This window comes from Delphinus delphis, chromosome 12 (genome assembly GCF_949987515.2).
Source record: "Delphinus delphis chromosome 12, mDelDel1.2, whole genome shotgun sequence".
In the NCBI taxonomy this organism is placed as follows: Eukaryota; Metazoa; Chordata; class Mammalia; order Artiodactyla; family Delphinidae; genus Delphinus; species Delphinus delphis.
In genome coordinates, this window is record NC_082694.2 from 172,508 (window position 1) to 189,502 (window position 16,995).

Below are 16,995 nucleotides of genomic sequence, written 5' to 3' on the forward strand. Positions count from 1 at the left end.
CCTTAAGCCAAATATGGAATAGACAAGAGCTACTCCTTGCTCAACGAAATGGACTCAACACCCCATATTAAACGCCTAAGAATGTACCTGACTGGTAAGTATCTTAAAACCTATGGATTGCTATGTCCCCGAAAGAGAATCAAGCATGTGTACAGGGGCATAAACGCAGCAGTGATAGGATTGGAGAGGTTCGGTGAGCAAATGAAGACCCTTTGAAGTCATATTGCATGGTACCCATTCCACGGGTTTCAACTACCCAGGTTTAAGGTATTCTTCCTTCAGCTAAAACATGCATGTGGAACCTAGAGTATGATCAACCATGTGATCGGGAGACGTGTTCAAATATGTCTCAGTTTTCCTCCCCTGGTACTCGGGTGCAACATTCCAGATGCTTTACTAACACTCTCCCCACTTGGAGAGTCAGTCCCTTTAAACTCCTGTTTGGCCCAGTTTGCAATTTCTGCGGAAGATGAACAGGAATAGCGAGAACCAATGAGAGGCTAGCTGGAGGTGTCTGGACGGGCAAATTTAACTCTCATTTCCCACCAGGAAGAGGAATTAACCAAAGGCTCAGCGTGCCGGGCCGGAACCAGATTAGGGCCTGAAGCCATCCTGCGGTGTTGCGGCCAGGTCACAAGAAAGCGAGTTGAAGAAAGGAGCTCAGGGGCACTGTAATTCACAAACCTGCAGAGTTATAAATGACAGCTATCGTCCAAAAATAGACTGAAGTAAGGCTGCCAAGAGGACTTGAAAGCGGGGCAGAATTGCAGGAAACCGATTTCAGGAGGTAGACTGGAATTGCATTGAAAGCATAGGAAAAGAGGCAGAACGTCCACAATGATGCACTTGGCCAAAAAGGGCGTATGCGTTTTTTCCTGAATATATTCAGGAAAAAACGCATACGCCCTTTTTGGCCAACCAAGCAAGCTTGCAAAGGAAATCTGCACTACAATGAAGTCTCACTTACCCCCGGTCAAAAGGGCCATCTGAAAAAAGTGTAAAATCCAGAAAGGCAGGACAGGCCATGGAGAACTGGGAGCCTTGTTATGCTGATGGGCGGGATGTAAATTGCCAACAGACACTCGGGAGAAGTGTATGGTGTTTCCTGAAACATGTAAAAAACAAAGCAACAGAGCCTAGGGCACTGCCACTTATGGTCCTATAGCTTAGGGAAATTAAAATCAAAAAGACACAGCCACCCCAAAGTTTGGGACGCCTCTGTTTACAAGAACCTCGTTTACAGTACAAGTTCAACATTGCAGAAAGTGAAAAATGGATAAAGAAGTTGTGGTATTTACTTACAAAGCAATATCACTCAGCAATGAAATCTATGTCATCAGGCCCTTAGCATCACAATGAGTGGATTCAGGTATGATGATTCTAACTTAAATAAGTCACACAGAAAAAGAAACATCATAAGATATCAGTAATACACGGAATGTAAACTTGGCTACACAGGAACTGAATTACAGAACAGAACAGGGTCTCAAATTTAGAAAACCAACTTATGCTTGCTTAAGGGTAAAGGTGAGTTGGGGTGCTGCATAAAACCAGAGATTGAAATGAGCACAGATAAAGTTCCTTAAGTCAAATATGGAATAGACAAGAGCTACTCCTTGCTCAACGAAAGGGACTCAACACCGCATATTAAACGCCTAAGAATGTACCTGAGTAGTAAGTATCGTAAAACCTATGGATTGCTATGTCTCCGAAAGAGAATCAAGCATGTGTACAGGGGCATAAACGCAGCAGTGATAGGATTGGAGAGGTTCGGTGAGCAAATGAACACCCTTTGAAGTCATATTGCATGGTACCCATTACACGGGTCTCAACTACCCAGGTTTAAGGTATTCTTCCTTCAGCTAAAACATGCATGTGGAACCCAAGTATGATCAACCATGTGAACGGGAGACGTGTTCAAATATGTCTCAGTTTTCCTCCCCTGGTACTCGGGTGCAACATTCCAGATGCTTTACTAACACTCTCCCCACTTGGAGAGTCAGCGCCTTTAACCTCCTGTTTGGCCCAGTTTGCAATTTCTGCGGAAGATGAACAGGAATAGCGAGAACCAAGGAGAGGCTAGCTGAAGGTGTCTGGACGGGCAAAATTAACTCTCATTTCCCACCAGGAAGAGGAAATAACCAAAGGCTCAGCGTGCCGTGCCGGAACCAGATTAGGGCCTGAAGCCATCCTGCGGTGTTGCGGCCAGGTCACAAGAAAGCAAGTTGAAGAAAGGAGCTCAGGGGCACTGTAATTCACAAACCTGCAGAGTTATAAATGACAGCTATCGTCCAAAAATAGACTGAAGTAAGGCTGCCAAGAGGACTTGAAAGCGGGGCAGAATTGCAGGAAACCGATTTCAGGAGGTAGACTGGAATTGCATTGAAAGCATAGGAAAAGAGGCAGAACGTCCACAATGATGCACTTGGCCAAAAAGGGCGTATGCGTTTTTTCCTGAATATATTCAGGAAAAAACGCATACGCCCTTTTTGGCCAACCAAGCAAGCTTGCAAAGGAAATCTGCACTACAATGAAGTCTCACTTCCCCCCGGTCAAAAGGGCCATCTGAAAAAAGTGTAAAATCCAGAAAGGCAGGACAGGCCATGGAGAACTGGGAGCCTTGTTATGCTGATGGGCAGGATGTAAATTGCCAACAACCACTCGGGAGAAGTGTATGGTGTTTCCTGAAACATCTAAAAAACAAAGCAACAGAACCTAGGGCACTTCCACTTATGGCCCTATAGCTTAGGGAAATTAAAATCAAAAAGACACAGCCACCCCAAAGTTTGGAACAGCTCTGTTTACAAGAACCTCGTTTACAGTACAAGTTCAACATCGCAGAAAGTGAAAAATGGATAAAGAAGTTGTGGTATTTACTTACAAAGCAATATCACTCAGCAATGAAATCTGTGTCATCAGGCCCTTAGCAGCACAATGAGTGGATTCAGGTATGATGATTCGAACTGAAATAAGTCACACAGAAAAAGAAACATCATAAGATATCAGTAATACACGGAATGGAAACTTGGCTACACAGGAACTGAATTACAGAACAGAACAGGGTCTCAAATTTAGAAAACCAACTTATGCTTGCTTAAGGGTAAAGGTGAGTTGGGGTGCTGCATAAAACCAGAGATTGAAATGAGCACAGATAAAGTTCCTTAAGCCAAATATGGAATAGACAAGAGCTACTCCTTGCTCAACGAAATGGACTCAACACCCCATATTAAACGCCTAAGAATGTACCTGACTAGTAAGTATCTTAAAACCTATGGATTGCTATGTCTCCGAAAGAGAATCAGGCATGTGTACAGGGGCATAAACGCAGCAGTGATAGGATTGGAGAGGTTCGGTGAGCAAATGAAGACCCTTTGAAGTCATATTGCATGGTACCCATTCCACGGGTTTCAACCACCCAGGTTTAAGGTATTCTTCCTTCAGCTAAAACATGCATGTGGAACCTAGAGTATGATCAACCATGTGATCGGGAGACGTGTTCAAATATGTCTCAGTTTTCCTCCCCTGGTACTCGGGTGCAACATTCCAGACACTTTACTAACACTCTCCCCACTTGGAGAGTCAGTCCCTTTAACCTCCTGTTTGGCCCAGTTTGCAATTTCTGCGGAAGATGAACAGGAATAGCGAGAACCAATGAGAGGCTAGCTGGAGGTGTCTGGACGGGCAAATTTAACTCTCATTTCCCACCAGGAAGAGGAAATAACCAAAGGCTCAGCGTGCCGTGCCAGAACCAGATTAGGGCCTGAAGCCATCCTGCGGTGTTGCGGCCAGGTCACAAGAAAGCGAGTTGAAGAAAGGAGCTCAGGGGCACTGTAATTCACAAACCTGCAGAGTTATAAATGACAGCTATCGTCCAAAAATAGACTGAAGTAAGGCTGCCAAGAGGACTTGAAAGCGGGGCAGAATTGCAGGAAACCGATTTCAGGAGGTAGACTGGAATTGCATTGAAAGCATAGGAAAAGAGGCAGAACGTCCACAATGATGCACTTGGCCAAAAAGGACGTATGCGTTTTTTCCTGAATATATTCAGGAAAAAACGCATACACCCTTTTTGGCTAACCAAGCAAACTTGCAAAGGACATCTGCACTACAATGAAGTCTCACTTCCCCCCGGTCAAAAGGGCCATCTGAAAAAAGTGTAAAATCCAGAAAGGCAACAGGCCATTGACAACTGGGAGCCTTGTTATGCTGATGGGCGGGATGTAAATTGCCAACAACCACTCGGGAGAAGTGTATGGTGTTTCCTGAAACATCTAAAAAACAAAGCAACAGAGCCTAGGGCACTGCCACTTATGGTCCTATAGCTTAGGGAAATTAAAATCAAAAAGACACAGCCACCCCAAAGTTTGGGACGCCTCTGTTTACAAGAACCTCGTTTACAGTACAAGTTCAACATCGCAGAAAGTGAAAAATGGATAAAGAAGTTGTGGTATTTACTTACAAAGCAATATCACTCAGCAATGAAATCTATGTCATCAGGCCCTTAGCATCACAATGAGTGGATTCAGGTATGATGATTCTAACTGAAATAAGTCACACAGAAAAAGAAACATCATAAGATATCAGTAATACACGGAATGTAAACTTGGCTACACAGGAACTGAATTACAGAACAGAACAGGGTCTCAAATTTAGAAAACCAACTTATGCTTGCTTAAGGGTAAAGGTGAGTTGGGGTGCTGCATAAAACCAGAGATTGAAATGAGCACAGATAAAGTTCCTTAAGTCAAATATGGAATAGACAAGAGCTACTCCTTGCTCAACGAAATGGACTCAACACCGCATATTAAACGACTAAGAATGTACCTGACTAGTAAGTATCGTAAAACCTATGGATTGCTATGTCTCCAAAAGAGAATCAAGCATGTGTACAGGGGCATAAACGCAGCAGTGATAGGATTGGAGAGGTTCGGTGAGCAAATGAAGACACTTTGAAGTCATATTGCATGGTACCCATTACACGGGTCTCAACTCTCCAGGTTTAAGGTATTCTTCCTTCAGCTAAAACATGCATGTGGAACCCAAGTATGATCAACCATGTGATCGGGAGACGTGTTCAAATATGTCTCAGTTTTCCTCCCCTGGTACTCGGGTGCAACATTCCAGACGCTTTACCAACACTCTCCCCACTTGGAGAGTCAGTCCCCTTAACCTCCTGTTTGGCCCAGTTTGCAATTTCTGCGGAAGATGAACAGGAATAGCGAGAACCAATGAGAGGCTAGCTGGAGGTGTCTGGACGGGCAAATTTAACTCTCATTTCCCACCAGGAAGAGGAATTAACCAAAGGCTCAACATGCCGGGCCGGAACCAGATTAGGGCCTGAAGCCATCCTGCGGTGTTGCGGCCAGGTCACAAGAAAGCGAGTTGAAGAAAGGAGCTCAGGAGCACTGTAATTCACAAACCTGCAGAGTTATAAATGACAGCTATCGTCCAAAAATAGACTGAAGTAAGGCTGCCAAGAGGACTTGAAAGCGGGGCAGAATTGCAGGAAACCGATTTCAGGAGGTAGACTGGAATTGCATTGAAAGCATAGGAAAAGAGGCAGAACGTCCACAATGATGCACTTGGCCAAAAAGGGCGTATGCGTTTTTTCCTGAATATATTCAGGAAAAAACGCATACGCCCTTTTTGGCCAACCAAGCAAGCTTGCAAAGGAAATCTGCACTACAATGAAGTCTCACTTCCCCCCGGTCAAAAGGGCCATCTGAAAAAAGTGTAAAATCCAGAAAGGCAGGACAGGCCATTGAGAACTGGGAGCCTTGTTATGCTCATGGGCGGGATGTAAATTGCCAACAGACACTTGGGAGAAGTGTATGGTGTTTCCTGAAACATCTAAAAAACAAAGCAACAGAGCCTAGGGCACTTCCACTTATGGTCCTATAGCTTAGGGAAATTAAAATCAAAAAGACACAGCCACCCCAAAGTTTGGAACGGCTCTGTTTACAAGAACCTCGTTTACAGTACAAGTTCAACATCGCAGAAAGTGAAAAATGGATAAAGAAGTTGTGGTATTCACTTACAAAGCAATATCACTCAGCAATGAAATCTATGTCATCAGGCCCTTAGCAGCACAATGAGTGGATTCAGGTATGATGATTCTAACTGAAATAAGTCACACAGAAAAAGAAACATCATAAGATATCAGTAATACACGGAATGGAAACTTGGATACACAGGAACTGAATTACAGAACAGAACAGGGTCTCAAATTTAGAAAAACAACTTATGCTTGCTTAAGGGTAAAGGTGAGTTGGGGTGCTGCATAAAACCAGAGATTGAAATGAGCACAGATAAAGTTCCTTAAGCCAAATATGGAATAGACAAGAGCTACTCCTTGCTCAACGAAATGGACACAACACCGCATATTAAACGCCTAAGAATGTACCTGACTTGTAAGTATCTTAAAACCTATGGATTGCTATGTCTCCGAAAGAGAATCAAGCATGTGTACAGGGGCATAAACGCAGCAGTGATAGGATTGGAGAGGTTCGGTGAGCAAATGAAGACCCTTTGAAGTCATATTGCATGGTACCCATTCCACGGGTTTCAACTACCCAGGTTTAAGGTATTCTTCCTTCAGCTAAAACATGCATATGGAACCTAGAGTATGATCAACCATGTGATCGGGAGACGTGTTCAAATATGTCTCAGTTTTCCTCCCCTGGTACTCGGGTGCAACATTCCAGACGCTTTACTAACACTCTCCCCACTTGGAGAGTCAGTCCCTTTAACCTCCTGTTTGGCCCAGTTTGCAATTTCTGCGGAAGATGAACAGGAATAGTGAGAACCAATGAGAGGCTAGCTGGAGGTGTCTGGACGGGCAAATTTAACTCTCATTTCCCACCAGGAAGAGGAATTAACCACAGGCTCAGCGTGCCGGGCCGGAACCAGATTAGGGCCTGAAGCCATCCTGCGGTGTTGCGGCCAGGTCACAAGAAAGCGAGTTGAAGAAAGGAGCTCAGGGGCACTGTAATTCACAAACCTGCAGAGTTATAAATGACAGCTATCGTCCAAAAATAGACTGAAGTAAGGCTGCCAAGAGGACTTGAAAGCGGGGCAGAATTGCAGGAAACCGATTTCAGGAGGTAGACTGGAATTGCATTGAAAGCATAGGAAAAGAGGCAGAACGTCCACAATGATGCACTTGGCCAAAAAGGGCGTATGCGTTTTTTCCTGAATATATTCAGGAAAAAACGCATACGCCCTTTTTGGCCAACCAAGCAAGCTTGCAAAGGAAATCTGCACTACAATGAAGTCTCACTTCCCCCCGGTCAAAAGGGCCATCTGAAAAAAGTGTAAAATCCAGAAAGGCAACAGGCCATGGAGAACTGGGAGCCTTGTTATGCTGATGGGCGGGATGTAAATTGCCAACAGACACTCGGGAGAAGTGTATGGTGTTTCCTGAAACATCTAAAAAACAAAGCAACAGAGCCTAGGGCACTGCCACTTATGGTCCTATAGCTTAGGGAAATTAAAATCAAAAAGACACAGCCACCCCAAAGTTTGGGACACCTCTGTTTACAAGAACCTCGTTTACAGTACAAGTTCAACATCGCAGAAAGTGAAAAATGGATAAAGAACTTGTGGTACTTACGTACAATGCAGTATCACTCAGCAATGAAATCTATGTCATCAGGCCCGTAGCAGCATAATGAGTGGATTCAGGTACGATGATTCTAACTGAAATAAGTCACACAGAAAAAGAAACATCATAAGATATCACTAATACACGGAATGTAAACTTGGCTACACAGGAACTGCATTCCAGAACAGAAGAGTGTCTCAAATTTAGAAAACCAACTTATGCTTGCTTAAGGGGAAATGTGAGTTGGGGTGCTGCATAAAACCAGAGATTGAAATGAGCACAGATAAAGTTCCTTAAGCCAAATATGGAATAGACAAGAGCTACTCCTTGCTCAACGAAATGGACTCAAAACCCCATATTAAACCCCTAAGAATGTACCTGACTAGTAAGTATCTTAAAACCTATGGATTGGTATGTCTCCAAAAGAGAATCAAGCGTGTGTACAGGGGAATAAACGCAGCAGTGATAGGATTGGAGAGGTTCGGTGAGCAAATGAAGACCCTTTGAAGTCATATTGCATGGTACCCATTACACGGGTCTCAACTCTCCAGGTTTAAGGTATTCTTCCTTCAGCTAAAACATGCATGTGGAACCCAGAGTATGATCAACCATGTGAACGGGAGACGTGTTCAAATATGTCTCAGTTTTCCTCCCCTGGTACTCGGGTGCAACATTCCAGACGCTTTACTAACACTCTCCCCACTTGGAGAGTCAGTCCCTTTAACCTCCTGTTTGGCCCAGTTTGCAATTTCTGCGGAAGATGAACAGGAATAGTGAGAACCAATGAGAGGCTAGCTGGAGGTGTCTGGACGGGCAAATTTAACTCTCATTTCCCACCAGGAAGAGGAATTAACCACAGGCTCAGCGTGCCGGGCCGGAACCAGATTAGGGCCTGAAGCCATCCTGCGGTGTTGCGGCCAGGTCACAAGAAAGCGAGTTGAAGAAAGGAGCTCAGGGGCACTGTAATTCACAAACCTGCAGAGTTATAAATGACAGCTATCGTCCAAAAATAGACTGAAGTAAGGCTGCCAAGAGGACTTGAAAGCGGGGCAGAATTGCAGGAAACCGATTTCAGGAGGTAGACTGGAATTGCATTGAAAGCATAGGAAAAGAGGCAGAACGTCCACAATGATGCACTTGGCCAAAAAGGGCGTATGCGTTTTTTCCTGAATATATTCAGGAAAAAACGCATACGCCCTTTTTGGCCAACCAAGCAAGCTTGCAAAGGAAATCTGCACTACAATGAAGTCTCACTTCCCCCCGGTCAAAAGGGCCATCTGAAAAAAGTGTAAAATCCAGAAAGGCAACAGGCCATGGAGAACTGGGAGCCTTGTTATGCTGATGGGCGGGATGTAAATTGCCAACAGACACTCGGGAGAAGTGTATGGTGTTTCCTGAAACATCTAAAAAACAAAGCAACAGAGCCTAGGGCACTGCCACTTATGGTCCTATAGCTTAGGGAAATTAAAATCAAAAAGACACAGCCACCCCAAAGTTTGGGACACCTCTGTTTACAAGAACCTCGTTTACAGTACAAGTTCAACATCGCAGAAAGTGAAAAATGGATAAAGAACTTGTGGTACTTACGTACAATGCAGTATCACTCAGCAATGAAATCTATGTCATCAGGCCCGTAGCAGCATAATGAGTGGATTCAGGTACGATGATTCTAACTGAAATAAGTCACACAGAAAAAGAAACATCATAAGATATCACTAATACACGGAATGTAAACTTGGCTACACAGGAACTGCATTCCAGAACAGAAGAGTGTCTCAAATTTAGAAAACCAACTTATGCTTGCTTAAGGGGAAATGTGAGTTGGGGTGCTGCATAAAACCAGAGATTGAAATGAGCACAGATAAAGTTCCTTAAGCCAAATATGGAATAGACAAGAGCTACTCCTTGCTCAACGAAATGGACTCAAAACCCCATATTAAACCCCTAAGAATGTACCTGACTAGTAAGTATCTTAAAACCTATGGATTGGTATGTCTCCAAAAGAGAATCAAGCGTGTGTACAGGGGAATAAACGCAGCAGTGATAGGATTGGAGAGGTTCGGTGAGCAAATGAAGACCCTTTGAAGTCATATTGCATGGTACCCATTACACGGGTCTCAACTCTCCAGGTTTAAGGTATTCTTCCTTCAGCTAAAACATGCATGTGGAACCCAGAGTATGATCAACCATGTGAACGGGAGACGTGTTCAAATATGTCTCAGTTTTCCTCCCCTGGTACTCGGGTGCAACATTCCAGACGCTTTACTAACACTCTCCCCACTTGGAGAGTCAGTCCCTTTAACCTCCTGTTAGGCCCAGTTTGCAATTTCTGCGGAAGATGAACAGGAATAGCGAGAACCAATGAGAGGCTAGCTGGAGGTGTCTGGACGGGCAAATTTAACTCTCATTTCCCACCAGGAAGAGGAAATAACCAAAGGCTCAGCGTGCCGTACCGGAACCAGATTAGGGCCTGAAGGCATCCTGCGGTGCTGCGGCCAGCTCAAAAGAAAGCGAGTAGAAGAAAGGAGCCCAGGGGCACTGTAATTCACAAACCTGCAGAGTTATAAATGACAGCTATCGTCCAAAAATAGACTGAAGTAAGGCTGCCAAGAGGACTTGAAAGCGGGGCAGAATTGCAGGAAACCGATTTCAGGAGGTAGACTGGAATTGCATTGAAAGCATAGGAAAAGAGGCAGAACGTCCACAATGATGCACTTGGCCAAAAAGGGCGTATGCGTTTTTTCCTGAATATATTCAGGAAAAAACGCATACGCCCTTTTTGGCCAACCAAGCAAGCTTGCAAAGGAAATCTGCACTACAATGAAGTCTCACTTCCCCCCGGTCAAAAGGGCCATCTGAAAAAAGTGTAAAATCCAGAAAGGCAGGACAGGCCATGGAGAACTGGGAGCCTTGTTATGCTGATGGGCGGGATGTAAATTGCCAACAGACACTCGGGAGAAGTGTATGGTGTTTCCTGAAACATCTAAAAAACAAAGCAACAGAGCCTAGGGCACTGCCACTTATGGTCCTATAGCTTAGGGAAATTAAAATCAAAAAGACACAGCCACCCCAAAGTTTGGGACGCCTCTGTTTACAACAACCTCGTTTACAGTACAAGTTCAACATCGCAGAAAGTGAAAAATGGATAAAGAAGTTGTGGTATTTACTTACAAAGCAATATCACTCAGCAATGAAATCTATGTCATCAGGCCCTTAGCATCACAATGAGTGGATTCAGGTATGATGATTCTAACTGAAATAAGTCACACAGAAAAAGAAACATCATAAGATATCAGTAATACACGGAATGGAAACTTGGCTACACAGGAACTGAATTACAGAACAGAAAAGGGTCTCAAATTTAGAAAACCAACTTATGCTTGCATAAGGGTAAAGGTGAGTTGGGGTGCTGCATAAAACCAGAGATTGAAATGAGCACAGATAAAGTTCCTTAAGCCAAATATGGAATAGACAAGAGCTACTCCTTGCTCAACGAAATGGACTCAACACCCCATATTAAATGCCTAAGAATTTACCTGACTAGTAAGTATCTTAAAACCTATGGATTGCTATTTCTCCAAAAGAGAATCAAGCGTGTGTACAGGGGCATAAACGCAGCAGTGATAGGATTGGAGAGGTTCGGTGAGCAAATGAAGACCCTTTGAAGTCATATTGCATGGTACCCATTCCACGGGTTTCAACTACCCAGGTTTTAGGTATTCTTCCTTCAGCTAAAACATGCATGTGGAACCCAAGTATGATCAACCATGTGAACGGGAGACGTGTTCAAATATGTCTCAGTTTTCCTCCCCTGGTACTCGGGTGCAACATTCCAGACGCTTTACTAACACTCTCCCCACTTGGAGAGTCAGCGCCTTTAACCTCCTGTTTGGCCCAGTTTGCAATTTCTGCGGAAGATGAACAGGAATAGCGAGAACCAATGAGAGGCTAGCTGGAGGTGTCTGGACGGGCAAATTTAACTCTCATTTCCCACCAGGAAGAGGAATTAACCAAAGGCTCAGCATGCCGTACCGGAACCAGATTAGAGCCTGAAGCCATCCTGCGGTGTTGCGGCCAGCTCAAAAGAAAGCGAGTTGAACAAAGGAGCTCAGGGGCACTGTAATTCACAAACCTGCAGACTTATAAATGACAGCTATCGTCCAAAAATAGACTGAAGTAAGGCTGCCAAGAGGACTTGAAAGCGGGGCAGAATTGCAGGAAACCGATTTCAGGAGGTAGACTGGAATTGCATTGAAAGCATAGGAAAAGAGGCAGAACGTCCACAATGATGCACTTGGCCAAAAAGAGCGTATGCGTTTTTCCCTGAATATATTCAGGAAAAAACGCATACGCCCTTTTTGGCCAACCAAGCAAGCTTGCAAAGGAAATCTGCACTACAATGAAGTCTCACTTCCCCCCGGTCAAAAGGGCCATCTGAAAAAAGTGTAAAATCCAGAAAGGCAGGACAGGCCATGGAGAACTGGGAGCCTTGTTATGCTGATGGGCGGGATGTAAATTGCCAACAGACACACGGGAGAAGTGTAAGGTGTTTCCTGAAACATCTAAAAAACAAAGCAACAGAGCCTAGGGCACTGCCACTTATGGTCCTATAGCTTAGGGAAATTAAAATCAAAAAGACACAGCCACCCCAAAGTTTGGGACGCCTCTGTTTACAAGAACCTCGTTTACAGTACAAGTTCAACATCGCAGAAAGTGAAAAATGGATAAAGAAGTTGTGGTATTTACTTACAAAGCAATATCACTCAGCAAAGAAATCTATGTCATCAGGCCCTTAGCATCACAATGAGTGGATTCAGGTATGATGATTCTAACTGAAATAAGTCACACAGAAAAAGAAACATCATAAGATATCAGTAATACACGGAATGGAAACTTGGCTACACAGGAACTGAATTACAGAACAGAACAGGGTCTCAAATTTAGAAAACCAACTTATGCTTGCTTAAGGGTAAAGGTGAGTTGGGGTGCTGCATAAAACCAGAGATTGAAATGAGCACAGATAAAGTTCCTTAAGTCAAATATGGAATAGACAAGAGCTACTCCTTGCTCAACGAAATGAACTCAACACCCCATATTAAATGCCTAAGAATATACCTGACTAGTAAGTATCTTAAAACCTATGGATTGCTATGTCTCCAAAAGAGAATCAAGCGTGTGTACAGGGGCATAAACTCAGCAGTGATAGGATTGGAGAGGTTCGGTGAGCAAATGAAGACCCTTTGAAGTCATATTGCATGGTACCCATTCCACGGGTTTCAACTACCCAGGTTTAAGGTATTCTTCCTTCAGCTAAAACATGCATGTGGAACCTAGAGTATGATCAACCATGTGATCGGGAGACGTGTTCAAATATGTCTCAGTTTTCGTACCCTGGTACTCGGATGCAACATTCCAGATGCTTTACTAACACTCTCCCCACTTGGAGAGTCAGTCCCTGTAACCTCCTGTTTGGCCCAGTTTGCAATTTCTGCGGAAGATGAACAGGAATAGCGAGAACCAATGAGAGACTAGCTGGAGGTGTCTGGACGGGCAAATTTAACTCTCATTTCCCACCAGGAAGAGGAAATAACCAAAGGCTCAGCGTGCCGTGCCGGAACCAGATTAGGGCCTGAAGCCATCCTGCGGTGTTGCGGCCAGCTCACAAGAAAGCGAGTTGAAGAAAGGAGCTCAGGGGCACTGTAATTCACAAACCTGCAGAGTTATAAATGACAGCTATCGTCCAAAAATAGACTGAAGTAAGGCTGCCAAGAGGACTTGAAAGCGGGGCAGAATTGCAGGAAACCGATTTCAGGAGGTAGACTGGAATTGCATTGAAAGCATAGGAAAAGAGGCAGAACGTCCACAATGATGCACTTGGCCAAAAAGGGCGTATGCGTTTTTTCCTGAATATATTCAGGAAAAAACGCATACGCCCTTTTTGGCCAACCAAGCAAGCTTGCAAAGGAAATCTGCACTACAATGAAGTCTCACTTCCCCCCGGTCAAAAGGGCCATCTGAAAAAAGTGTAAAATCCAGAAAGGCAGGACAGGCCATGGACAACTGGGAGCCTTGTTATGCTGATGGGCGGGATGTAAATTGCCAACAGACACTCTGGAGAAGTGTATGGTGTTTCCTGAAACATCTAAAAAACAAAGCAACAGAGCCTAGGGCACTTCCACTTATGGTCCTATAGCTTAGGGAAATTAAAATCAAAAAGACACAGCCACCCCAAAGTTTGGAACGGCTCTGTTTACAAGAACCTCGTTTACACTACAAGTTCAACATCACAGAAAGTGAAAAATGGATAAAGAACTTGTGGTACTTACGTACAATGCAGTATCACTCAGCAATGAAATCTGTGTCATCAGGCCCTTAGCAGCACAATGAGTGGATCAGGTACGATGATTCTAACTGAAGTAAGTCACACAGAAAAAGAAACATCATAAGATATCAGTAATACACGGAATGTAAACTTGGCTACACAGGAACTGAATTACAGAACAGAACAGGGTCTCAAATTTAGAAAACCAACTTATGCTTGCTTAAGGGGAAAGGTGAGTTGGGGTGCTGCATAAAACCAGAGATTGAAATGAGCACAGATAAAGTTCCTTAAGTCAAATATGGAATAGACAAGAGCTACTCCTTGCTCAACGAAATGGACTCAACACCGCATATTAAACGCCTAAGAATGTACCTGACTAGTAAGTATCTTAAAAACCTATGGATTGCTATGTCTCCGAAAGAGAATCAAGCATGTGTACAGGGGCATAAACGCAGCAGTGATAGGATTGGAGAGGTTCGGTGAGCAAATGAAGACCCTTTGAAGTCATATTGCATGGTACCCATTACACGGGTCTTAACTCTCCAGGTTTAAGGTATTCTTCCTTCAGCTAAAACATGCATGTGGAACCCAAGTATGATCAACCATGTGAACGGGAGATGTGTTCAAATATGTCTCAGTTTTCCTCCCCTGGTACTCGGGTGCAACATTCCAGACGCTTTACTAACACTCTCCCCACTTGGAGAGTCAGCGCCTTTAACCTCCTGTTTGGCCCAGTTTGCAATTTCTGCGGAAGATGAACAGGAATAGCGAAAACCAATGAGAGACTAGCTGGAGGTGTCTGGACGGGCAAATTTAACTCTCATTTCCCACCAGGAAAAGGAAATAACCAAAGGCTCAGCGTGCCGTGCCGGAACCAGATTAGGGCCTGAAGCCATCCTGCGGTGTTGCGGCCAGGTCACAAGAAAGCAAGTTGAAGAAAGGAGCTCAGGGGCACTGTAATGAACAAACCTGCAGAGTTATAAATGACAGCTATCGTCCAAAAATAGACTGAAGTAAGGCTGCCAAGAGGACTTGAAAGCGGGGCAGAATTGCAGGAAACCGATTTCAGGAGGTAGACTGGAATTGCATTGAAAGCATAGGAAAAGAGGCAGAACGTCCACAATGATGCACTTGGCCAAAAAGGGCATATGCGTTTTTTCCTGAATATATTCAGGAAAAAACGCATACGCCCTTTTTGGCCAACCAAGCAAGCTTGCAAAGGAAATCTGCACTACAATGAAATCTCACTTCCCCCCGGTCAAAAGGGCCATCTGAAAAAAGTGTAAAATCCAGAAAGGCAGGACAGGCCATGGAGAACTGGGAGCCTTGTTATGCTGATGGGCGGGATGTAAATTGCCAACAACCACTGGGGAGAAGTGTATGGTGTTTCCTGAAACATCTAAAAAACAAAGCAACAGAACCTAGGGCACTTCCACTTATGGTCCTATAGCTTAGGGAAATTAAAATCAAAAAGACACAGCCACCCCAAAGTTTGGAACGGCTCTGTTTACAAGAACCTCGTTTACAGTACAAGTTCAACATCGCAGAAAGTGAAAAATGGATAAAGAAGTTGTGGTATTTACTTACAAAGCAATATCACTCAGCAATGAAATCTGTGTCATCAGGCCCTTAGCAGCACAATGAGTGGATTCAGGTATGATGATTCTAACTGAAGTAAGTCACACAGAAAAAGAAACATCATAAGATATCAGTAATACACGGAATGGAAACTTGGCTACACAGGAACTGAATTACAGAACAGAACAGGGTCTCAAATTTAGAAAACCAACTTATGCTTGCTTAAGGGTAAAGGTGAGGTGGGGTGCTGCATAAAACCAGAGATTGAAATGAGCACAGATAAAGTTCCTTAAGTCAAATATGGAATAGACAAGAGCTACTCCTTGCTCAATGAAATGGACTCAACACCGCATATTAAACGCCTAAGAATGTACCTGACTAGTAAGTATCTTAAAACCTATGGATTGCTATGTCTCCGAAAGAGAATCAAGCATGTGTACAGGGGCATAAACGCAGCAGTGATAGGATTGGAGAGGTTCGGTGAGCAAATGAAGACCCTTTGAAGTCATATTGCATGGTACCCATTCCACGGGTTTCAACTACCCAGGTTTAAGGTATTCTTCCTTCAGCTAAAACATGCATGTGGAACCTAGAGTATGATCAACCATGTGATCAGGAGACGTGTTCAAATATGTCTCAGTTTTCCTCCCCTGGTACTCGGGTGCAACATTCCAGACGCTTTACTAACACTCTCCCCACTTGGAGAGTCAGTCCTTTTAACCTCCTGTTTGGCCCAGTTTGCAATTTCTGCGGAAGATGAACAGGAATAGCGAGAACCAATGAGAGGCTAGCTGGAGGTGTCTGGACGGGCAAATTTAACTCTCATTTCCCACCAGGAAGAGGAATTAACCAAAGGCTCAGCATGCCGGGCTGGAAGCAGATTAGGGCCTGAAGCCATCCTGCGGTGTTGCGGCCAGGTCACAAGAAAGCGAGTTGAAGAAAGGAGCTCAGGGGCACTGTAATTCACAAACCTGCAGACTTATAAATGACAGCGATCGTCCAAAAATAGACTGAAGTAAGGCTGCCAAGAGGACTTGAAAGCGGGGCAGAATTGCAGGAAACCGATTTCAGAAGGTAGACTGGAATTGCATTGAAAGCATAGGAAAAGAGGCAGAACGTCCACAATGATGCACTTGGCCAAAAAGGGCGTATGCGTTTTTTCCTGAATATATTCAGGAAAAAACGCATACGCCCTTTTTGGCCAACCAAGCAAGCTTGCAAAGAAAATCTGCACTACAATGAAGTCTCACTTCCCCCCGGTCAAAAGGGCCATCTGAAAAAAGTGTAAAATCCAGAAAGGCAACAGGCCATAGAGAACTGGGAGCCTTGTTATGCTGATGGGCGTGATGTAAATTGCCAACAGACACTCAGGAGAAGTGTATGGTGTTTCCTGAAACATCTAAAAAACAAAGCAACAGAGCCTAGGGCACTTCCACTTATGGTCGTATAGCTTAGGGAAATTAAAATCAAAAAGACACAGCCACCCCAAAGT